Below are 20,762 nucleotides of genomic sequence, written 5' to 3'. Positions count from 1 at the left end.
AGTTTATTTTTACCACTTTTTACAAGAAAAATACATGAAAAAACCATTCTTTACACCTATCAATGAAGAAGCACAACCTAAACGGTAGGGTGGAAGAGGGGTTTTGATGCCAATTAGTTGTTGAGAACATATGATATTCTGATCTATTTATTTGTGCATATCATATAGGACATTTATAAATTAAGTTAAGGGAGTCAAGCAGCATGAGGATGCTTGGGGCTGAGACCCTTAACAACAAAGCACAACGTGTAGACTGAAATCATTGAAAGAAATGTTTGTTACACTTCACAATGCCGATTTATGAATCATAAAATGTTTGAGCACTATGGCATTCATAGTTGCATTGCCAATATCACATGGTAATTCATGGATACATTGCAATTGGTTTCTTATACATATGACCTACACTGAGTTGTGAGACACCTAAGCTGTAGCTTTAGGTGTTCAGGTTCCTTGGAAAACTGTTAAGTGAGGAAATATCTTATCTCTTGGAATGTTTTAAATAAGAGTGGAGTTTGTGACGCATGTGTTATTTGTGTTAGTGGCGCATCGAGGGGCCAATCCTCCTCAAGGTGTAAGAGAGCTATAGTGAGGCCATGGCATTCAGCTAGAGGGGTTCCTCCTTTCTACTTGTGTTACGAGGTGTTGTACACTAATGTATATATAGGGACTCCCTTTGAGGAGTGGGAAAAGTCTAACCGTTGGACTATAATTCAAAACAAACGCGAGATTCATGATAGTAGTTAGGGCAGTGTGTCCCTTGGATGCTCTTGGCCACGAGGCCGAGGGGGTGTGGGGTTTTTGAGTATAGAGAGGCCCGCCTAGTGGTCATAACCAGTGTCGGATCCGTTTTAGGTCCCAAAAATTGTGGTAAAGGATTCATAATCTTTCAAATCTTGCAGGGATATTTGGTCTCAACTCAAGGAAAAGTGAGAAGGCACAAAGTCCAACTTACTAAAGCATCTCGCATAGCCAAAGGCTTACAAAAGGGACTTTTAGTACACCTCATTAAGCTCAAAAAATTAGATCGATTGCCTAAAGACGATGAAGAACCCTCCTAGGTGAAGGATTATGCACATGGATTTTTCGAGAACTTAGCAAGGTTATCACTAATAAACTGGCTATTTATTTGGACCCAAAAATTCTTTTTGGGATGCAACCATTTTATTCCCAAAAGATAAGGATGGTTCTCTTAGAGTGTGCACAAAAGACTACAAAATATTAAATCAAGTTACAATATGAATAATAAGTACCCTATCCCTCGAATCAATGAGCTTTTGGATTGGTTGTGAGAAGTAAAGATATTTTCCAAGATAGATATGAGTTTTGATATATAACTAGATCAAGATTAAGCAATCAGGTTTGAGGAGGAGGATATACCAAAGACGATCTCAAGAATTTTGTCGTGTATGGCCAACAAACACAAGGTCTCAAGATGGGAGAGTTCAACTTAAGAGAAGATGGATTTTGGGGTTTGAAGATGAGAGAAGAATAGATGAAAAGAAGGCTCACAAATATGGTAGATAGATAGACTCGAATCATGATTGTAGCATCCTTTATTCCATAAAATCATGCATCTAATACATGTACAACATATACATCAGTTTTTGAGACCTCTATTTGACATAAAACCTAGCTATAATCAGTCCTAAATGAATATAAGAAAACACACAAGTTTATGGATAGCAAATAATGCTTTTATACAATAAGACTAGTCTCGTTCATATATGAGAACAATTGAGTACTTATTCAATCCATGTATTCATAAAATACCCCTATTATAGACCAAGAATAAACCTCTTGATTAGCCCAAAGTATCAATATTTTATTCTAGGAGGATAATAATAGACCAAGTTACATCAAAATAGTCCATAGACTCCTCTTGAATGAAGATAGCAATGTATACATAATAGTAGAGAGATTCAACTGAGAAAGCAATGGCTTAGATTAAATCCTTTTGTGATTCAATTTTGAATAGAAAAATTCAATGTACATCACCCTCTTTCACTCTTGGTGATTGACAATAGTGAATAGAATGCCCTTTAATAGCCATAGCTATACTTCAATGTACTATTCCAATTTGAGGTATCCCAAACAATCTATATGATCAAGACTATGTTGTAACATATTCATGCCAAATAACGCTATTTTAAATTTTACCTTCAGTTATAATGTGGATGCCTTGATTTATGACCTCTTCATATATTTCACTTATCCAGTAGTAATTCTAGTGTAGATTTGCTACATGACACAACATTATTAACTAGTGATATAGATTTTCTGCGTGAAACAACATCAATAGCTCACAATGAAAATTTGTCACATGAGGCATCATCAATATATTTCTCCACAAAAATTCACTACACGAGATAGCACAACTAATTTCTGGTGCAAAATCACAGTGTAAGGAAGCACTCATGCGTGGATGATCACCCACATATATTATGGAGTTTGGAAATGCAGATTCATCATATGACGCAACACTAATATTTTGGGATCAAGGTTTTATTGAGCTTAGCTAGATTTTATTGAGTGTTAACCCTAGTGCAAAGAAAGAAAAAAGAAAATTAGAAAGACACATGGCAAAGTGGAAAAAGGTGGCTTGAGTGAAAAAATAGGAGGAAGAAGGCCAAAAGTGCGAGGACAACCTTAAAATTTCAAGGCAAGTGCAAAAGAGAAAAGGTGCATTTCAATGCAAAGGTGCACCCTAATTTTTTATAAGAGAGTTCTAGGCTCCCTCTTGTGCAATTTGTAAATGTAGACGAGCATGGGTGAAGGCACAAATAGGAAGGGAATACGAAAAGAGGACCTAAGCAAAATGGCTGGTCATGTAAAAAAGGGATGGGCACCCAAAGGAGATTATGGCTTGTATAAAATGAAAAAAGTGAATGAATAAGATCATTCTTGTGTGTGGCCAAAACTAGCTTTTCTTCTTGTTCTTCTTCTTGCTTGCTCATGCTTGTGCATGAGAGAGGAAGTGAGTGTGTGAGGGTGAGGGACTGTGGTGGAGAAGCTCTCCATCTTCTCCTCTCCTCTTCTTCTCTTCTCTTCTCTTGTGCATGGCAATGGATCACAGAGCTTGGATCTTGATGATCGATCTTGCTTGAGCTTGCACCTTACATCGTGGAGCTACTGGAGTGCTTGAGGGAGGAGGCAACTCGATTGAGCATGAATGTAAGCTCACTATATTTGTAGGTGTGAGAGTGCACACGGCTATGTGAGAGCACTTGGCTTGAAACACTTGAAGCAATAAGTGGTCTGTTGGTCTTGGCGGTTGAGCATGAGCTCCCACATTATGGTTTTGTTGATGGGGCAATGGATTCAAGCTTTGAGTACTTGCGCGCTCCAAATCGAGCATTGAAGTAGGGTTTTGCCTCGACCCAATGCTTGAGATAGGTAGGAAGCGAGGGAGTTGAAGAGGTATTTGATATCCTTTGCAAGTAAGTTTTTTTTTGTTTTTTGGATAAGGAAAAAAAAAAGAAAAAAGAGAAACACACGATAGGATTTTTACTCTAATAGCATGCCAAAACAGGGAAAAAAGAAGGAAAAAAGAGCTTTAAGGCATTAAGATGTCAAAGAGAGAGAAGGGGGAGGTAAAAAACTAAGCAAAGAGGGGTTTAAAAATCCAAGAGGGTAGGTTGAGAGCTCTTTTTTTATTTTTCAGTTGAGGGAGAGAGCTTGAGAGAGAGAGAGAGAGAGAGAGAGAGAGAGAGAGAGAGAGAGAGAGAGAGAGAGAGAGAGAGAGAGAGAGAGAGAGAGAGAGAGAGAGAGAGAGAGAGAGAGAGAGAGAGAGAGAGGCTAGAAACCATTTTGTGATGGTGACCTTCACCACCATGTCTTCAAGTCCTATAGGTAAGCTCTAAGTGTGCCTTTGTGTTGGGTAATTACTTCCAACATCATAGTTGAGAGATTGGCCAAGGTGCGTGTGAGATTCGTCATGATTTTTGTTTGAGTTCCACTACAACTCAGACAATCCAAGTCCTTAGTCCACTTAGACAAACCATACCGGTTCAAGTCCTAGACTCAGACTTAGACAATGAAAGTCGGCCTTGGACCACTAACCTTGACCTCGAATGGGCCAAATTCAAACTCTAAAAATAGTACACTCAGACATGCATTCATTCGAACCATTTGAAGGGTCCAAGTCAGACACTCGGACACTGCCACTCAGACACGGTCACTTGAAAAAATTGTGCAGAATCTAGATTCTTGAAAATTGGACCTATTCCATGCAAAGCTTAAACCCAAGCTAGTTGACACCCTTGTAGTAGGCCTCCAGACACATAAAACGTCTCATAGGGCCATAGACTCAAGATAAGATAAGTTGAATGAGGAGACCCCCAAATATCGAATAGTGGCCAAGGACACCAATCATCGAGTATAGTAAGAGACTTGAATCATCGAACTGCTTAGGGGTGCAGCTCTACCTGACTTGATCAATCTGATTGACACCCTAGTTGCTCAAGAAATCGGTAACATGTAAAGAGCCGGCACATCTAGCAAATGATAACATGATACGACCTGCAAACCAAAATGGAGCATTATGATAGACCAACCAAGGACATCATAGCTAATCTCGAGGAAGAGTAGAAGTTGGCAAGGAAAGCACTACAAGGCATAGTTGCCTACATCCAAGTGTCAAGATTTTGGGAGAGAAGGAAGGAGTCTCACTTGTAGCTTTTTCACTTGCACAATGGGGGAATACACACAAAGGTGGAGGCTGAAAACAGTTTTCCTCTTCTTAGTTGTGTAAGCCAAAAAGAACACTAGTACAGAGAAATAGAAGAACCCTATATATGGGTCTCAAACCAAACTCAACTAACTAAGGTGGCATACTAACTGAGCCAGGAACTAGAGTAGATAATGATAGCTATCATCTAGCTATTATTCATGGGTGGTGTACCAACCGCATCTGCAGCTAACAAGTTGGTGACATAAATGCACAACGATCACCCTGGCATATCACGAGTGGAGCTCGATATGTCAACACTCCCCCTCGAGCTCAATCCCAATTCTTGCACACCAAGTAGGTCTCTGAACTCCTCCGCGTCCAATGCCTTTGTGAATATGTCAGCTACCTGATCCTCTGTGCTGACATAAACTAGATCAATAAGACCTAGTAAAACCCTCTCCCGCACATAGTGATAATGCACCTCAATGTGCTTTGTTCTAGCATGATAGACTAGGTTATTTGCCAAGTGTATACTGCTCATGTTGTCACAATAAATGACAATTGGCCCATCTGCAGGTTGATGCATATCATAAAGTAGCTTATGCAACCAAGCTACCTCACATGCAGCCATTGTTGCACCCCTGTACTCAGCCTCTGTGCTCGACAAGGCAACTGTAGGCTGTTTCTTGCTGCTCCAAGTGACTGCAGCACTCCCAAAAGAGAACACATATCCACTGGTAGATCATCTATCAAAAATACTACCAGCCCAATCAACGTCAGTGTATCCATGCAATTATATCTGAACCCCAATCTCATAAACCCCAGTCTTATAAAATAGTCCATACTGCAATGTGAACTTCACATACCTGAGTATGTGTCTAGCCGCATCCAAATGCGGTTTCCTTGGAGCATGCATAAACTGACTTACCAATCCAACAGCATAGCTCAAATCTGGCCTGGTAATAGTCATATAAATCAAACTTCCTACTATGCACCTGTACATAGTAGGGTCTTCCAGAAGCTCACCTACATCTGCACTTAGCTTCACATTCTGCTCCAAAGGAACTGAAATAGGCTTATAACCTGTCATTCCATATTTGGACAGCATGTCCAATCCATACTACCTCTGCAAAGAGCCATATCCCACGTGGTGATCTAATCACCTCAATGCCCAAGAAATAACGCAGCTCTCCCAAATCCTTCATCTCAAACTTCTGCTTCAATAGCATTTTCACATGAAGGATATCTTCATCATTATCACCTTTCATAATCAAATCATCAACATAAATGACAAGTAGCATAATACCTTTCTCTGTTTTTCTCACATAAAGTGAGAAATCTGCCTTGGAAATCTGAAAGCCAATAGTGACAAGATACTGTCCTATCTTGTTAGACCATGCTTTAGGTGCTTGCTTCAAGCCATACAAGGCTTTCTTCAACCTGCAAACAAACTCAGGATGAATAGCATGCACATAACCTGGTGGCTGCTCCATATAGACCTCTTCTTGCAAATCACCATGCAAGAAGGCATTCTTTACATCCATTTGATGTAAAGACCATCCCTTTGATGTAGCCATAGCAATGACTACTCTTACGGTTGCCATCCTTGTAACCGGACTGAATGTTTCTTCATAATCAATGCCATATGTTTGTGCATATCCCTTGACTACTAATCTTGCCTTATATCTGTTCACAGAACCATCTGCATTGTGCTTCACCTTATAAACCCACTTACAACCAATTGCATTCTTATCTTTAGGCAAAGGTACCAATTCCCATGTAGCATTTGCTTCCAAGGCATCCATTTCTTCATCCATGGCTTTCTCCCATTTTTCTTTTCCCATGGCTTGCTCAAAAGAAGTGGGTTCTGGTTCCTGTATCACTTTGACCATATAGGCATAGTGAATGGCTGTAAATCCATCATATTTCAGCCTATCCATAGGATACCTAGCTCTGGTAGACCTGCGCAAAGTAGGTTCACTCCCAGGTGCTCTCAAAACATCCCTGGTCTTTCTTACTCCAGGTGTAACAATAGAAGAAATACCCAACTCATCATCAATGCTCTGTTCTGAGCCACTGGATTCACCATCCACATAAGAGTGACTTGCATTCACATCAAACATGGGCTGATCTACCTTCTCTTTTCCTTTTCGTGAAACCTGCATACCACTATCTGCATAGTTTTGAGGAGATTCTCCTGATCTCAATTTTCCTATCCATGGCGAAGAATGTGAACCACCTAGAGGACACTCCGGGTCCACTAATATTTTGTGACTGCTGCTGTGAATTCTGTGCATCATTACCATTTTGTGCATCTACATCATCAATCACATTTATTGGTTTATACTAGGTACTCATCTCATCAAAAATAACATCTCTACTCACTGTAAACTTACGAGTAGAAGGCTTATAGCATCTATACCCTTTCTGCCTGCAGAGAGTAACCAATAAAGATACACTTCTCAGCTTTTGGATCCAACTTGAATCTCAACTCATCTAGCACATGAACATAGGCAATGCAACCAAAAATTTTCAAATGAGAAATATCTGGTTTCCTACCAGTATACCTCTCCTCTGGAGTCATCCCATGTATTGCTGTAGTGGGAGTCGTGTTCATTATGTAGACTGTTGTAGCAACTGCTTCAGCCCAGTAAAAATCTGGCAAGTCTTTTTTGTTGAGCATGGCACGAGATACCTCTCCAATATGCCCGTTTTTCCTTTCTGCAATTCCATTTTGTTGTGGGATATGACTGCATGAATATTGCTGCTTTATGCCATGCTCTTGCAGGAACCTTGCAAACTCATTTGAGAGGTACTCTCCCCCTCCATCTGACCTTAGGCATTTTATTTGCAAGCCTGTTTCTTTTTCAACCATAGCTTTAAGAGTTTTGAAATGCCCAAACACTTCACTTTTCTTTTTCATAAAATACACCCAAACTTTTTTGCTATAGTCATCAATAGAAGTGACAAAATAATGACAGTCTCCAATAGATGCAGCTTTAGTAGTCCACACATCAGAGTAGATTAATTCCAATGGCTTCTTACTCTCTTGAACATGTCTAGGAAATGGTTTCCTTGCATGTTTTCCAAATTGACAGGCTTCACATACCTTATGCATTTCTGCAACCTTGAATTTAGGCAATCCTGCAACAATATTTTTGGCCTGCATTGATTTAAGTCGTTGTACATTAACATGACCAATGCGTTTATGCCAGATATCAATATCTGCAACTACACCGGTCCCATGTGCAAACATTGCTGCACTCAATTCAGGCATGTTTGCATCCAATGTAAACATTCTGTCCTTCTTCTTTCCTTTCGCTATCAAGCGACCTTTATTTTTCATATCCTCAACAAAGCATCCATGAGGATTAAATCTGACCTGCAAGCCCTGCTCAACCATTTGACCAACAGAAACCAGATTCTTGGTGATATTCGGGACATGAAATACGTCTGATAGGTATTTCTTTTTCCCATCTTGCATAGACAAAGGAAATTTTCGAATCTGCACAATAGGATGTGCAGTATCATCACCAGTCTCCAAAAATCTTAATTTTCCCATTTTCCTTGCATCCTGCATCCATTCTGCATGACCTGTCATGTGGTTTGACGCACCTGAGTCAACATACCACACTTCGTTGCTTTCTTCTACACTTGTCACAGAATTGTTCATGTGTTGCACCATAAACAAATGCTCATTCCTGTCATCACCCTGTCTACTAGAAAATGCATAATTCCCTTGTTGCAATTTTCCATTCATGATGTCATTCTGCTTTTTATAGCAGTCTTTAGCCATATGACCCATTTTACCACAGTAGTAGCATTCAACATTGTTGTTTGCATTTTGGCCTATTTGCCATCCACCACGACCTCTTTGGCTCCCCCTGCCTCTAGAGTTACCACGTCCTCCTCCATAGGACTGGTTTTCTTGAGTTTGCTGCATATTCTGATTTCTATGACGGCCTCCTCTACCTCTGCCTCTACCTCTTCCAGCATTTGAGTAGAAGACAGTTTCTTTTGAAGTTCCTCCTGAAGAAGATGTACCACCATTTCTCTGCTCCTTGGAAATTAGAAGAGCAATCAACTCCTCAAAATCAGGAAATCTTTCACGGATGGAAATGGATGTTCGGAACTGTGCATAATCCTTTCCTAGACCATTCAAGGTTACAAAAACTAAATCATCATCTTCCACTGGCGACCCAATGGAAGCAAGTGCATCTGCAATCTTCTTCACCTTCATGTGGTAGTCATTGATGCTCATACTTTCTCTTTGCACATTGTGCAACTCTTGCTTGAGCTGCATTTTCCTAGCTTGCGTATTTGTGCTATACATTTTTAACAAAGTATATCATGCCTCCTTTGGCGTACTTGTATCCTGAATATGCACAATCATAGAGTCTGAAATACTGATGATAGACAGCCAGTACATAACTTTTCTGGCTCTCTCATGCCATCCTTTAAATGCCTGCATTTGCTGTTGATTGGGAACATCAGGAAGAATTGGTTCTTCTTCATTTCTTGCAACGAATTCCCAATATCCTTTTCCCATAAGGAAATTTGTCATTCTAAACTTCCATGATTGGAAGTTGTTCTTCTCAAGCTTTTCAGTGACAATCTGTGAAAGAGAATCAGACGCCATTACAGAACACTGCAAAAAATTCTGTCACTGCAAAAAACACAGCTTCAGCCTCACAAGGGCAAATCTGCAAAACTGACGAAAGTGGTATTTGACCACACAGTCACTTCCTAGTGACAATTTTGCATCAACAGGCAACAAGGATGATTCTGTAACTCCCAATGTCTCTACGCACAAGCATACGATGCAATTTCTACGGTAACTTTTCACCGACCTGTAGAACGGTGGTCGCACAGCAAAAAACAGGGCCTTCTCCTGAGTGCGTGTGGAAAACTTCCACCTCCAAAACAGGCCCCCAAATGGCCTCAAATAAAAAAAAACTACCTGCAGAGACTTGCTCCCAAACTCGAAAATTGAAAGGAACATTGGTCCTCTTACCAGAACACCACGAACTTGGTTTGCTTTCTTGAGCTCCTTACCACGAACTAGGCTCTGATACCATGTCAAGATTTTGGGAGAGAAGGAAGGAGTCTCACTTGTAGCTTTCTCACTTGCACAATGGGGGAATACACACAAAGGTGGAGGTTGAAAACAATTTTCCTCTTCTTAGTTGTGTAAGCCAAAAAGAACACTAGTACAGAGAAATAGAAGAACCCTATATATGGATCTCAACCAAACTCAACTAACTAAGGTGGCATACTAACTGAGCCATGAACTAGAGTAGATAAGGATAGATGTCATCTAGCTATTATTCATGGGCGGTGTACCAACCGCATTTGCAGCTAACAAGTCGGTGACATAAATGCACAACGGTCACCCTGGCATATCACGAGTGGAGCTCGATATCTCAACACCAAGAACAGCAAGCTCAAAAGCTGAGGCAAAACATAGAAATGTGTGAAGTTCAACACATCTTAACACTTGCTAACCAAAATAGGGCAAGAACAAATGTTAAGATGGAGAGAGCACTAGAGGCCAATCTTACACTGAGCGAGCTTCTTGTGAAGCCTCTTAAACAATACGGTTGTGCAGAGTAGAGTAGAGCAGCCCTAGCAACTTTGTTACTAGTAGGACTAGGAATCACCCTGAATTCTAAGGGCGAGAACAAGATACCTACGCTTTCTAAGAAACTTGACAAGTATCAATGTGACAATGATCATATAGCTTTGTGGACCAGTTTGAGCAAGTGTGTGAGGAAAATGGCCTCATGGACCTTTCTCAACACGCACAAGCTTTCGGACTTTGTCTAGGAGACAAAGGTTGGACGTGGTATACTAGTCTAGACAATGCTGAACGCAATAACTTCAATAACCTCAAGAGTCTCTTCATCAAGAGATTCTCTAAGATGAGATATTCTGACACCCTCATCATCACGTTGATGAATGCAAGTCAAAAGGACAAGGAGAATATCCAAGACTATGTCACCATTGTGTAGAGTCTCTTTAAGAGAATTCCAGCTTGTAGAGTGACCTAGTGAACAAGCGGTGGAGGAACAAGCGGTCTCCACCGTGTTCATAAGTGAAATTTGAAGTGAAGAGCTTTAGAAGGCCTTGGTGAGCAACTCAAACTTTCAAAGGGATGTGCTAGCTCTTTGAAGAAGCCATATGAGTGGATGAGCTACTCAAGGAGAGAAGCTCAAGACCCACAAACCAAGATAGCACTACCTCTAAAACCTTAGAAAGAGCTACAACCATTAGTGAAAGATCTAGCCAAAGCACCCAAGACTCGACATGAATTGGCAGACGTGAAGCTAGAGTTGGCTAGGCTTCAAGAGATGGTAAGAAGGCCCACATGATTGTAATGTTCCTCGCTCGCGGGCCATAGGACTCCCCCCCCTAAATTTTCATTAAAAATAACTAAAAAAATTTTACCTTTCCCCCCTTGTCATCGCCGACATGTGGCAAGGGGGAAAGATGAGAGAGCAGGCGATGATGTGGAGGAGAATGAAATATCAAAGAGGGAGAAGAAATAGGTGGCGTGGAAGACAAGGAAGATGATGGAGAAGACTATGTGGAGGAGATGACAGCGATGCCAACGAGGTAGACAACCACAAACAAGGAGAAGAAGGCAATGATGGCAAGGGGGGAGGCCACCTGGCCTACCCACCCCCCCAACTCTCCGCAATGAACGGGTTGTGGAGGCTTGACCACCACTCCACCTTCCCTCCACACCCCCCCCCCCCGCATCATAAAAGAAAGAAGGGAGATACCATCTCTTCCCCCCCTTACTGCCGAGGCCGAGAGAGAGAGAGAGAGAGAGAGAGAGAGAGAGAGAGAGAGAGAGAGAGAGAGAGAGAGACCCTCCAGAAGGGTCTCCTTCTCTTCCCCTCCTTAGAGGGTGTCCACATGCGTTCTTTTTTTCCCCATTACTGATGAACCCATATCCCGTTTTTGCAAGTTTATCTTTCAACTGCAAGCTCATTTTGCTCCGCAATTGACCCCTCACTAATCGAGTACAAGGTGCACAAGTCTTGTGCGATTCACATCTAAGGGAGACGAAGATCGAGCATGGCCCCCAAGCAAAAAATGTTGCATAGGGATGGCAACCCCACAATGAGCAACAAAGCCTTGGGCGAGGGCATCATTGCCAATCCAACTACGATACTGGCCGTAAGTAATGACTTTCCAAATTAATAAGATGCTTGCTTGATTTTTGCATGAGATACGCTAGGGCCGTACTATGTTGCACGAGAATAGGACACTGAAAAGAATAAAATTCATCTCAAGTATTCGAAGATGGAGTTTGCAAAGTGCATGTATTAAGAGAAGTAGATTGCTTCACATTGCTATGCATTAAAACCCATGCATAGCATAAGTAGCATATAAGATTCTAAAGTATTAAGCATTGATAAGACTTCGATTAGTCTTTACTTAGGACAATATTGTTCAAGGTTCGCAGGGTTACCTTGAGGGTTATGCACATAGATAGTACATGCATGGGAAAGATTAAACAAAACATACATCAATGGTACATGAAAGGATCTTACATTAAAAGACTTGCATCTATCCTAGGAAGGTTTCACATGAAATAATGGACAAGGAGTTTACCTTGTGCTACCAAACCATGAGTTGATTACAACTCGCATGATAATTCAAGGATTATTTCACATGGAAAGATAGTCTTGCATCATTACAAATTTGTATCATATTCTTTAGGGAAAGGAAGATAAAGTCAAGTTAAAATTCTGCATAGTATTGCTCTTTGATCCCAAGGGGGGAAAGTAAATATGCGATGGAAAGGTTATCGCGACTATTGAACCTACAATGTTTGAAAAAGAATACCATTGTTTTTGTTGATTGATCAAACAATGTCCTAAACGCTTTGCATTAAACTGATTGTTGGGATGTGATTGGGTGATTATTCCAAGTGCTTGTGATTGATGGTAAATGCATGAAAGGGATCTATGATAACAAGTTGCCATGGGAATAAAGGAATGTTTTCTTGAAAAATGATATTGGACTGAATGCCTTGTTTGTGCTTGATTCTTAAATGAATTAATTAAGGAAAGGATATTTCACACGGGTGGATCATCTCCAAGATCGCACTACGCATTAACCCGAGGGGCACTACGCAATTCACAGGTCGAACGTCGAGTGGTGAAAAGGCCACCACGGAAATTGTGTTTCACTCCTAGGCCACTTCTGGGTTAGGTGGAGCTTTGGACACCCCTTGCCTAGTCCGGAACGGAGTTGAAGACTGACATGAGCCCAATGTCTATGGCATTGGAAGATCCTATTCTAGATAAATGATGGAAATTATCGTGCCATGTGATTTGGACCAAGTAATTTTGCAAGGTAGAAGGAAAATGTAATTTCTTCTGTATGGGCAGGAGTCAAAGATCAATGTGAAAATAAGTTAAGGAATTTGTTTGAACTTGTTTTGTCAAAAGGATTGCTTGCCATGTATTCATGTTTGTGCCATAAATTACGTGAATGAACCTTGTTCCCTAAAAGGCTTAATTAACGAAGTTGATTTTAAATGTCACTCATAAATGTGATAGGAACTAATTAGAAAACTAAATCTATCAAGGGAAGCGGGTGGCCAGAACCTCCCATGGGTCTGTCCTGCGACAGGGTGGTCCCACAGAACTGGGAGGCTTCTCACAAGGTTTGACCTTTAGATATTGTTAGGTTGGAAACCCAATTCATGCCATTTTAGGGGACCGAAATGGGACTATGCCCTACAGGTAGAGAGGTTGAGCAGTGCATACCTCTTGTTTCCTATTCTCTTTGAACCAAGTGTGCATGGGTCTACTTCGGTTAGGGTATCTCTATGTAAAGTAGGATGCCCAGGATCTACGACGCTAGAATATTTTCAGGAGACCTTGACCACTAGGGACCCAAGTTCAGGTCGATCCCAGTGGGTTCGACCAGCTGCAAAAGTTTTGTTGCAAGGCGGACTAGAAATCCTAGAACCCATTACACCTTATTAGGATGACTAGAAACCCTAGAAGTTTTATCGACATGTGAGGACATCTTGAGTTCTTTAAGGGGGAGAGGATGTAATGCTCCCCGCTCTGGACCATAGGACCCCCCCCTAAATTTTCATTAGAGATAATTGGAATTTTTTTACCTTTCCCCCCATTGTCATCGTTGATAGGTGGCGGCGGAAAAAGATGAGAGAGCCGGCAATGACATGGAGGAGAAGGAGACGTTCAAGAGGGAGGAGTAGGTGATGCGGAAGATGATGTGGATGAGATGACGACAATGACATCAAGGAAGATGACCACAAAGAAGGAGAAGAAGGTGATGATGGAGAGGGGGGAGGCCCATGTTGCCTACCATCCCCCCAACTCTTCGCAAGGAATGGGTGGTGGAGGCTCCACCACCACTCCACCTTCCCTCCACCCCCCCCCCCCCCCAACCCATTGTTAAAAAAAGAAGGGAGATACAACCTCTCCTCCCTTGCTGCCAAGAGAAAGAGAGAGAGAGAGAGAGAGAGAGAGAGAGAGAGAGAGAGAGAGAGAGAGAGGGAGAAATGAAGAAATTGAGAGTGATAGAGAGTGGGAGAGAGAGAGAGAGAACCCTCTAGAAGGGATAAATAGATACATATGAATTTTATAATAATTTATGGAAAAACATTTAGATAACATCATGAAATATTCAATGCATTAAATCAACAAAAATTTTTATAAGAAAATATATACTAGACGCGCATAAATTAGGTACGTGGAAATATAATTCGATGTCTAAAAGATGAAAGAAAATTTGTACTTATGATTTTTGCATTGCCTGGAATAAAGTTTTCAAAAAAACAATCAGCATTGCACTTAGGACATAGCTAAAAATAAAATTGATCTTTCTAGATAACGTTGAAAGTTTGGAAATTGGTCAGACATCCTCAATTAAACCATAGAATATGAGTAGAATAAAATAGAAATTTGTTTCTTATTGAAAACACATGCAATGTTAATAGTAATGCTTATATTAGCGAGAGTGTCAATATCATGAGTTGACCCACATATGAATCAACGAGAAAACCCAACCTAAAATATCGAGAACGTCGAAGCAAAAACAACTATGAAATACTCGACAACCATAAAACTATTAGTATCATGAAATTAAATAAATATTGAAAGTCTGTAAGACTTGTTGGACATTGATAAGAATTTGTTGATACAAATTCTAAAGTCTAAACACACATGGAAAAGCATTTGAAATCCTACTAAGTGCGGGTTAGAGCAGGGTAGCACCACATGAATTGCCTGCTATAGACATAAATGCCCATATTATCTTTTAGGACGAAAATAACAAATATTTCATAATGATAAAATAGACTTCTCATAATTAATTAGATTTGCGAAATAACTTGTGGATCCCAAAAAAGAGTTGCAAGTAGAAAGCAAAACCCTAAGAATAAGGTAAGACCCTAAAATAGAAACCTTAGACTTGGATGGGGATAGTTACTATGCTAAAAACACTTATTGTTGTTTCTTTTTTATTTTGCATGCATTGATGGTTGCATATGAAAGATTGATTGTGCTTGCAATAGTTGTATCTAATTGTAAATATATAATCAGGATAATAAGAGGAAAGATTGCGCTATGCCTCCGCCATAGCTAGACGTGGAACCCTGCTCCAAGGGGAATTAATTTGAACCGTCGCGAGGAGGAATCCGTTAGGCAAGAGGAGGCGGGAGTGCTAGGGGGGCTCTGGATGTACATCTCTCAATTGCTCCTAGAAACTACCTAGCCCTCATATGAATCAAGATGGGATCTTGGAGTCCCTAGTACTAGTGAAGGATCAAAAATCTTAGAGGGTTTCTTTTCTTCTACGCCCTAGAAAAAAGAGATTTTTTGGTTAACGGAGGTTTATCTTCTACATAGGCAGAAGGAAAAAATCATTGTAAATAACTTTGCGAAATAATAAATAAATATGTTTTGCCAAAAGACTTTGCCAAAAGACTATTTTCTCCATCTCTGTGTTGTGCTGTAAAATTACGCAAAGGAACTTGTGATAATGGGTTAATTAACGAAGATGCTTTTATATACCATAACTTAATGTGATAGGTAATTGGAAAACTAAAGAAAACCATTTGTGGAAAGCAGGTGGGCAAGATCCTCGATGGAACTATCCTACAGATGGGCGGTCTCGGTAAGCTAGGAGCTTCTCTCAAGAGATTGAACGAAATGTTAATTTAGGAAAATTTAGAGAGACCCAAGCATTGACTTACCTAGGGTCAGCTCATAAAACCATGATTAGAAATTATTTTAGGGGAAAGGTGTGGCGGCTGTGCCAGAACTCCGTTAGGGTTCCCTAAATCCTAACCAATTATACTCGAAAAAAGCATTGCATTCCATGAACCAAGGGTAACTACGATTGCTCCAGTCAGATGAGAAGCCCTTATGGGACACCTCCGATGGAGCTAGTTGATGTATAGAGACCTCAGTTGTCAAATTAGGATCTCGATCTTATAGGTTGATCCTCATGGGAATGGCCCATACCTTCCATTATAAGGTGGACTATGGGAAACCTAGATGATAGACCGATGCATTCTAATGAGTGCTGCAGAGCGAAGCCGTCTAGGATAGTTCCTTGATGAACCACTAAAAAGTTCAGCCAGGGAATGTTAGGCAAAGGCACTTGGAAGAGAGGGAGAGCATATGCTTTTTTTGATTCCTTAATAGCTCTCTTTTGAGTAGTATGCTATTACCTTATTACTTAAAGAATAATGGATGAGCATGTGTATATATACTTAGGGTTAGTGAGCAAGATGGGAAGTTTGCAACATTCGCCTTTACACCAACCACCTTCCAATTAAAGATCAAAGTGCCTTTAAGAGAGACAAAGGAAGAGAATAATATATGAAGTAAACACATTTTAGATACCCTCACACAATGCCCACTCACTTTGCAATGTGTAGACTTCTCAGAGTGTAGAATCTGAGTGACAAAGTCTACAAGATTATCATTGGCATGAACTTTGACAAGTCCAATACACTTGTACTCAAGTACTAATGAATGAAGTGATATTTCACTTCTATGTGCTTGGTCTTTGTATGAAATGTAGGATTATTTCCCAATATAATTACACTTTGGTTATCATTTTATAACAATGGCATCTCCAAGGCCTGCATCTTCCTAGATGAGTAATCCCAAATCTCCCACCAAATGAATAAGCCATATTGTCCCTTTGCATGCCTCTATGGATATTATATACTCCACCTCTATGGTAGATAATACCACATATTTTTGGCAAATGAGACATCCATGAGATTGCACCACCATATGAGGTAAATAAATTTCTTGTGGTTGACTTTGGTTGTCAATATTCCTTGCATAGTCTATATCTGTGTATCCAAGTATACCTCTACTCCTCTCAAAATATAAGCACATATTTCTTGTACCGTTCAAGTATCTCCACATGTCTTTCACTACTTCCTAATGCTTCTTGCTAGTATTCGGCATATACCTACTCACTAATCTCATTGCAAAATCAATTTCCAAGTGAGTGGCAATCATAGCATACATGAGTCAACTCATACATGATGAACATGAGACCTTGGCTATTGCAGCCCTTTCCTAATCATATTTGGGACAAACATCAAAACCTAGTTTCACATATGGAAAAAATGGAGTAATAATTGCCTTTCCCTCTCCATATTAAGGCAATGGAGTACTAATTGCCTTCCCCCTTCCATATGGAAGCAATGGAGTACTAATTACCTTTCCTCCTTCATATTGAAATGTTACAACACTTTGCTAACATAATCCTTTTGGGACAAATAAAGTGATTTCTTTGTTCTATCCTTGACTATACATATATCAAGAATGTGATTTGGATGTCCCAAATCCTTCATTTCAAAGATATCCATTAACCTTTTCTTCATATTTATTTTTCCCAACTATCAACATATCATCCACATGAAGGATGAACACTGTTAAGTTTCCATCCTTAGCCATTCTAGTGTACAATAAGTGGTTTGTCTCACATATTTTGTAACCATGATATTACATAAAGGCATCAAGGTTATTGTACCATTCTTATGAGGTCTACTTTAAGCCATAAAGACTCTTCTTCTCTTCTTCTTATGAGGTCTACTTTAAGCCATAAAGACTCTTCTTCTCATCTACTTTAGCTTTCAAACAAGTTACAGAAATAGTTCCTTAAGGAAGTCGAAACAAGAAATGTAACTTTCCAAGATGCATTGCCACTTATTTTATTGTGAAAAAGGAAAAATGTTGCTAGTGTACTAAGTGTGTGGAGAGAGGGCTCAAGTAGTACTTGTGCTAGTGAGAAGAAACATGAAAATTTGTTGAGTAGGAAGTTGAGAGTCCTATGATGTCATATGAGGAAAGAGTGGAGGCTGAAATTCCTACTCAAAGTCAACCCATTGTGCTACAAAGATCTAATTAGGTAGCTCATCCCCTTGAGATATTTCAACCTAGGTTTAATTATGTGGTGCTAACAAATTTTGAGAAGCCATCTTGCTATAAGAGGCTATAAATTGTGATGATAATCCTAAGTGGGAGCTAGTTATGTAATCAAAAATGGATTCCATAATGAAGATTAAAACTTGGAAGTTAGTTCCCTTGCCAAAGGGTAAGAATGCTTTGCCATGTAAGTGGACTTACAAATCAAATGTTACAATAGATAATGATAAACCTATATATAAGGCATGTTTAGTAGCCAAAGGCTTGAAGCAAGAGAAAGGTGTAGACTTTTATGAAAACTTTTTACTTGTAGTGAAAATGACTACTCTTGAAACTATGATTGCCTTAGTAGCTAAAGAAGAATATGGATCTTATGATTTGGATGTCAAGGTAACATTCTTACATAGTGACATTTATGATGAGATCTATATGCAATAGCCAAAGGGACGTCCAAGTTGGAGTCCTACTTCAACATCTAACCCTGCACTGATGAGCAAAAAATACTTTTTGCTTCTCTCCACTTAGAAGGTTTTGCCCACACTTGGTGGTGCTATATCAATTGGGAGAATCAACAGTTCATTGATTGGGAAGACTTTAAAATGCATATGGTCCAATTTTTTGTGTCCCCTGTGGAAAAAGAATGGTTGGCAAGAAGATGGTACACTCTTGACCAACGTAACCTCATTGTATGTGACTACACCAATCAATTCATGAACTTGACCATGTATGTGGAAAGCATTAGTGACGATGCTAAATTGCACAAGTACATCTATGGGTTGGAACCGAGTCTATCAGCTGAGGCCCTTTTCTTTCCGTTCCTTGACAACATCTGGGGAGATGAACCGTTGACTACTGGATCCATGGGAAGGTGACGCAGTGGACTATTTATTTTCAGCATACCGATTTTTAGCAATAGAGCCCAATGTTGTCCCAAAAGTGCCCATTTTTCTTTCAGAATGGAAGGCAGGGTAAGTGGGTACTTTGGGGCTGTTATTAGGCATGGAAGAGCCTCGAAAACCACCTCCGTATGGGGCCTATCGTGAAGAGATGCAGGGAGGTCCAACACCTTGCTGAAAATGCTCATTCTTACGGTACTTTCTTGCATATCTCTGAGCCAGTTCGATTGCATCAAACAGTGTAGTGGGTTTTTGGGCCATGACATGCTTTAAATGTGGAGATAAGTACACTACTGATCATGCCTCCAAATGCCCGTACAAGATAGCTAAGGTCAAAGTTCATAGCTATCTTAGTTATAAATTAGAACTCATATCTATCTTGGAAAATATCTTTACTCCTCTCACAGCCAATCCAAAAGCTCATTAATTCGAGGGATAGGGTACTTATTATTCATGTTGTAACTTGATTTAATATTTTGTAGTCTTCTATGCACACTCTAAGAGAACCATCCTTCTCTTTTGGGAATAAAATGGTTGCATCCCAAAAAGAATTTTTGGGTCAAATAAATAGCCAGTTTATTAGTGATGACCTTGCTAAGTCCTCGAAAAATCCATGTGCATAATCCTTCTTAATGAGGTGTATTGAAAGTCCCTTTTGTAAGCCTTTGGCTATGCAAGATGCTTTAGTAAGTTGGATTTTGTGCCTTCTCACTTTTCCTTGAGTTGAAACCAAATATCCCTGCAAGATTTGAAAGATTATGAATCCTTTAACACAATTGTTGGGACCTAAAACAGACACGACACTGGCTATGAGCACTAGACGGACCTCTCTATACTCAAAAACCCCACACCCCCTCGGCCTCGCGGCCAGGAGCATCTAAGGGACACACTGCCCTAACTACTATCGTGAATCTCACGTTTGTTTTGAATTATAGTCCAACAGTTAAAATTTTCCCACTCCTCAGAGAGAGTCCCTACACATAGATTGGTGTACAACACCTCGTAACACAAGTAGAAAGGAGGTACCCCTCCGATTGAATGCCATGGTTCCAGTATAGCTATCTTACACCTCAAGGATTGGCCCCTCAATGCGCTGCTAACACAAATAACACATGTTTCACAAACTCTACTCTTATTTAAAACGTTCCAAGAGATAAGATATTTCCTCACTTAACAATTTTCCAAGGAACCCGAACGCCTAAACCTACAGCTTAGGTGTCTCACAACTCAGCGTAGGTCATATGTATAAGAAACCAATTGCAATGTATCCATGAATTACCATGTGATATGCGCAATGAAATTGTGAAAGCCATTGTGCTCAAACATTTTATGATTCATAAATCAACATTGTGAGGTGCAACAAACATTTCTTTCAATGATATCAGTCTACACGTCATGCTTCATTGCTAAGGGTCTCAACCCCGAGCATCCTCGTGCTACTTGACCCCCTTAACTTAATTTATAAATGTCTTATATGATATGCACAAATAAATAGATCAGAATTTCATATGTTCTCAACAACTAAGCAGCATCAAAACCCCTCTTCCCCCCTACCATTTAGGTTGTATTCTTCGTTGATAGGTGTAAAGAATGGGTTTTTCATGTATTTTTCTTATAAAAAGTGGTAAAAATGGACTTTAACATCAAGACATAGCTAAAATGAGGCTAATCCCTCATGCTACAGCCATGCTATACATTCATAGACATAAAATATATTTTTTCTTAATTTTCTAGCACAAAAAACTA

The sequence above is a fragment of the Lygodium microphyllum genome, chromosome 26 (assembly GCF_053477565.2).
Source record: "Lygodium microphyllum isolate KBCC chromosome 26, Lygodium_microphyllum_v1.1.10, whole genome shotgun sequence".
Lineage (NCBI taxonomy): Eukaryota > Viridiplantae > Streptophyta > Polypodiopsida > Schizaeales > Lygodiaceae > Lygodium > Lygodium microphyllum.
Note: the sequence above shows the minus strand (reverse complement) of the source record.